This window comes from Otolemur garnettii, unplaced genomic scaffold (genome assembly GCF_000181295.1).
Source record: "Otolemur garnettii isolate 467f Iridium unplaced genomic scaffold, OtoGar3 scaffold00099, whole genome shotgun sequence".
NCBI lineage: Eukaryota > Metazoa > Chordata > Mammalia > Primates > Galagidae > Otolemur > Otolemur garnettii.
Genome location: NW_003852494.1, coordinates 1,082,599 through 1,088,093, shown reverse-complemented (window position 1 = coordinate 1,088,093; position 5,495 = coordinate 1,082,599). Strand labels below are relative to the sequence as shown.

The window sequence follows — 5,495 nt, the reverse complement described above, 5'->3', positions numbered from 1 at the left end:
TGATTTTTTTTTTTTTTTTTTTGAGACAGAGTCTCACTATGTCACCCTCAGTAGAGTGCCATGGCAAAAATAACAAATAAATGTGTGTGTTATTTTAAAGCCATCAAGTTTGTGGCCATTTGTTACAGCAACCACAGGAGACTAACACAACATCTCAGAGACTGTTCTATGCCAGTGTATTCAACATCAAGTGTACTCCCTGTAATGGCTGCACAGGATTCCACAAACAATAAACAGTTATTTAGGTTGTTGCCCAATTTCTTTCCACCCCAATATTTCAATGAATAACCCTGCATTCTTATATAAATTTTATAGTTAAAAAACCAAAATATTACCCATTTTGAAAAAAATATTCGGGCGGCGCCTGTGGTTCAGTGGGTAGGGCACCGGTCCCATATACTGAAGGTGGCAGGTTCCAACTCGGCCCCGGCCAAATTGCAACAAAAAAGTAGCCAGGCATTGTAGTAGGCGCCTGTTGTCCCAGCTACTCGGGAGGCTGAGGCAAGAGGATTGCTTAAGCCCAACAGTTGGAGGTTGCTGTGAGCTATACAATACCACAGCACTCTACCGAGGGGGATAAAATAAAACTCTGTCTCTACAAAAAACAAAAAAAAAAAAGAAAGAGAGAAAGAAAGAAAGAAAAGAATATTCACAAAGACTTAAACAAATGTTATTTCCCTCCTCACAGTCCCATACTGAGGGCACAAAGGACTCTCAGAGTTTCTTGCCTGCTGACTGACAAGAACCATTTCTGCAACCAGCAGAGTTTAGTTCTGGTCCCCATACCAGCCTGCTCTCACCAGAGGGACTCAAGTGGAACCATCACCACAAGTGAAGGTAAAGGGAAGAATGAAAGTGACCTAGACACTTCCTTCTTTCACAAGATAGGAAACGGAACCACCACACACGTAAAAAATCACCCAGGTTCACCAATTCAAGCAAGAGATAATGTGCAATTACCATGCCCTCCCTCATTAAGCTACTCAAAACCAATGAAAAGGATAAAATCCAATGCTGGTGAGGCTGCAGACCAATTTGAAGACATTGCTAGGGACTATTTTTTAAAGTAGCCAACTGGTAATAGGTGGCATGAGCCTTCAAAATGATCATACCCTTGACTTAAACTCCTCAGTTTGAAAATCATATCTCAAATTACTGGATAGTAAAAAACATATACAATAGGATAACTATATATACAGCTAAGTTGGATATCATGGCTAAAATCTAGAAACATCCCTTAAGCCCAGATTCAGGAAAAAGCTGAGAAAGGCAGAGGGATGTTAGGAGAATGACAAATTTGAGGTTTATGTAGAAATGTAGAAAAAAATGCTGTTAAGCACTGAGAAGAAACACAGAACTCCGATGGTTTTACACACTGCTTACAATTGAAGAAAATTATCTGAACCTTTTATAGGTGCTAGGCACTGTGCTGGAGATCTTAGGGTGAAAAGTCAAAACAAAGGTCAGGGCCCTGGTGGGCTTACCTTTTAGCTGAGGAGACAAGGAACCAAGGAAACACATAAAGATCATATCCCTCAGGGCTAAGTGCTGGGAAGAAAGAAAGCCAGAGTAATGTGCTAGAAAGCAGATGAGCATGGCTCCTTCCGGTGGGATGGTCAGGAAAGTCTTCTCAAGAGGTGACATATAGGTTTGGCGCCTGTGGCTAAAGTGGCTGAGGCTCCAGCCACATACACCTAAGGTGGCGGGTTCGAATCCAGCCCAGGTCTGCCAAACAAAAACCATGACGGCTGCAACCAAAAAATGGCCGGGCATTGTGGTGGGCACCTGTGATCCTAGCTACTCGGGAGGCTGAGGCAGGAGACTCGCCTGAGCCCAGGAGTTGGAGGTTGCTGTGAGCTGTGATGCCACAGCACTCTACCCAGGGGGACAGCTTGAGGCTCCTGTCTCAAAAATAAATAAATAAATAACTAAGTGACACATAGGTTCAGCACCCATAGCACAGTGGTTATGATGCCAGCCACATACACTGAGGGTGGTGAGTTCAAACCTGGCCATAGCCAGCTAAACAACGATAACTGCAACAAAAAATAGCCAGGCGCTGTGGCAGGTACCTGTAGTCCCAGCTATTTGGGAGGCTGAGGCAAGAGAATCGCTTAAGCCCAAGAGTTTGAGGTTACTGTGAGCTGTGACAGCACGGCACTCTACCAAGGGCAACATAGCGAGACTCTGTCTCAAAAAAAAAAAAAAGTGACACTTCTAGTGTTCCCTGAGTTACAGGGGTTAAGTCATAAGACAACTGTGGGGAAGAACATTCCCAGGAAAAGGAAGAGCATGTGCACTGTGCAGAGAGGCCTTGAAAAAGCAACTTAGGAGGAGGAGGAGGAGGCCAGATGACAGCAGTGGACAAGAGAGAAGAATCAGAAATAATCACACAGGCCTGATCAGGTAGCGAGCATGGCAGGTGATGCAGAAGTTTTGGGGGTGGTCAGAGGGGCAGCAGAGAAGACATGAAGCAGCAAGAGACAATGGCAGCCTGGAAATGGGGGTGGAAGTGAGGATGTACTGGAGTGGCCAGATGCAGGATATGCTTATGGGTTTGCTGCTGCTCCACTAAGTCGAGGTGAGAGGAGACAGAAAGGACAATGCTGGCTCCCAGGGTGGTGGCCTGAGTGACTAGGAAAAGAGCAGGTCTAGGGGCAAGAACAAACACTGGCTTCCTCCTTCTTGCTAAACCGGGGCAGGGCTGGAGCTGTGCAGCAGTCCTGGACTTGTGCAAGCCTCAGCCCAGAGACTTTCAAAACCCTGCTGCCCCCAGCCTTGATCTTACTCAAGAAGCATCTAGATACTGATGGGGCTGTCCAGAAACACTGCAGATCTCAGATGGCCCTAAACAACCTGAGGTTAAAGGTGTCCAGGGCAGAGAAGTGCTTTCCAAGGGGCAAGGGAGGGGGAGACTGCTAGGCAGTAACCTTGTGCCAGAGGCTGGAGGCCTTTTCCAAGAAGCATCTCAGTCTTCTCAGCAAGCCTGTGAGGTAGGTCCCACACTTTACTCCATGGGACAGATAAGGAAACTGAGGGCACAGACAGGCACAATCACATGGCTAGGCCTGCAAGAGCCCCTGTACCCTGTACAGGTACCAGGTTAAGTGGGGGGCGGGGAGGGGGGGGCGGGAAGGCACTCCCAGTGGGAAACTGCTGTCCTCTGCCTTGGGGTTTGCCTGGCCCAACGCACCATTCTTGTTCCTCAGTACCCCTTCCCCCCTGAGTGTTAAAGTATTTACAGGTGAAGGCTTTGCTTCCCTGGGTGTTCCTCCTGCAGGGATGGATGGACCCTACTCCTTCCAGCGCCCCACCCCACCCCCACCCCCGATAGTGCCCAGCACTGACTGCCTTTGCCCTTATTCTTCTCTCTGTAGCTTTCCCAGGAGGGCAATGGGACAGGGACAATGTATGACTCAAAGGACTCAGGGTATCACACAGACCTGGGTGTAAAAGTCCTGGCTCTGCCTCCTTTGGCTGTGTAACCCCAGGCAAGTGGCTTGGCCTCTCTGAGTCTTGGTTCTTCACCTGTTAAAGGGAGACAATGACGGCACAAACTCCACCTGTTGCTGCTGCTGAACGGGTGAGGAAGCAAGCACCCAGCCCAATCTCAGTACCAAAGGGCGGCTCCCATCAGCGCTCCATGTTCAAGGGGGATAAGAGGACGACAGGGGCTGCCCGGCCACGCCAAGGCAAGGGACCCTGGGGGATCACTGTCCTCTCGCGTTGGCCCGCGCTGGGAGACGCTAGAACCGACAGCAACTGAGGGCTCGGCGCACGTAGCAGGACTGGACAGCGAAAGGAGGATGCCCTCTCTCCAGAGGGATCGAGTTTGGGGGACTTGGAGAAGGGGACTTACCCAACGCCCCACCAGCCCGCTGCCAAGGCTGCAACTGGGAGCCCAGCCGGGGCCAGCCCCGCCCCGCCCGTTCCGCCCCCGGCCCGGCCAAGGCTCTGTAGGCTTCTAGGCCCCGGCGGCTGTCTGGGTCCTCTGGTCCTTATTTCGCCTGTTTCCGATTCTCCCTAGAACCCCCCGCCTCGGCAGGTCCCACTCGGCAGCCCACACACTGGCCTGGGCCTCCCTCTGTCTTGAAGATGGACTAAGGTCCTGCCTGTGGGAGCGAATCACGAGAATCACGGCCCAGGACAGCCCTAGGGAAGGGTGGGAGCAGGGAGCCACTTCCTTCCTCCGGAGGGCTTGGAGGAAGGCGAACCCTCCTACCCTCCACCCCCCACAAAAAAACACCACACACGGGCACGTGGGGAAACAGAGCTGGCCTCTGGCGGCCGCAGCCCTCCTCCCAACCACCCCCTTCCTCCAACACTCCGGGTTTGTTACGCACAGCATCTTCTGTGCACGAGGCAGTGGAGGCATAAGGATCGGGGCTCCTCTAGGAAGGGGGCTGAGGCTGGAGAGGCTGTTCTGCTCAAGGGCTGAAATTAGCAAGAGGAAGGAGCCTCTCCTGGAGGCTGCGCCTCCTTGCTCCAGACCGACTCCTTCCCATCTTGCGGTCCAGCTTTAAGTCCTGCCTTGCGAGGCTTCTCCAGCACCCTGCTCACACTGGGTAATAAGTTGTTTTGTTACCTTCTGTCTTCCCCCAAGACCACTTGTCCCAAACTTCCCAGGGCAGAAGTCACCCTCTACACAACTCTCTGGTTTTGGTTTAAAGGGAGAAGAGCCTCCACTCCTTGGGGCTGTGCGAGCCTCTTGTAACAATTACCCCGAACCTAGTTGCTTAAAACAACACAACTATGCTCGGAGGCTAGAAGTCTGAAATGGGTCTTCTAAGGCTAAAATCATGGCATGGGCAAGGCTGTGTCTCCTGGAGGCTCCAGGGGGTGTCCATCCCTTGCCTCTTCCCACTACTAGAGGTGCCAGCGTTCCTTCTTTTTCTTTTTTTTTAGAGACAGAGTCTCACCTTATCACCCTTGGTAGAGTGCCGTGGTGTCACACAGCTCACAGCAACCTCCAACTCCTGGGCTTAGGCGATTCTCTTGCCTCAGCCTCCTGAGTAGCTGGGGCTACGGGCACCCGCTAGAACACCTAGCTATTTTTTTTTTTGCAGTTTTTGGCTGGGGTTGGGTTTGAACCCACCACCTCCGGCATATGGGACCAGGTTTGAACCCGCCACCCTCAGTAGGTGGGGCCGGCCCCTACTCACTGAGCCATAGGCACCTCCCCCAGCGTTCCTTTTTGCATGTCTGCTTCCTTCTACACATCACTTTTTTCCTTTTCTCTTATAAGGACCCCTGTGATTTCATCAGACCCATCTGGATAATCCAGGGTAATCTCTCCATCTCAAAAGCCTTAATTTAATCACAAGTGCAGATGCCTTTTGCGCTTAAGGCAACATACTCACAGGTTCTGGGAATTAGGACCTGCTGGAGGAGGGGAGGAGCATTATTCTGCCTCCTGTGGGGATATTGTTTCCATTGGCTTTAGCTGACTCTGCATTTCCAGTCTTGATGGGTCATAAGCTTTCTTAAAATGATTT

At 50.9% G+C, this 5,495-nt stretch overlaps 1 protein-coding gene across 1 annotated transcript in view; it reads right to left on the bottom strand.

Moving 5' to 3' along the window:
* The window catches only part of HVCN1 (hydrogen voltage gated channel 1), a 33,968-nt gene extending 30,079 nt beyond the window's left edge, over window positions 1–3,889 (bottom strand). Inside the window, exons 1-2 of the mRNA XM_012809024.2 lie at window positions 3,860–3,889; window positions 3,444–3,528 (exon numbers count right to left, since the gene is read on the bottom strand). The gene's annotated coding sequence lies outside the window, so the exon portion shown is untranslated. The remainder of the gene's footprint in view (window positions 1–3,443; window positions 3,529–3,859) is intronic.
* Window positions 3,890–5,495: the final 1,606 nt, after the last annotated feature.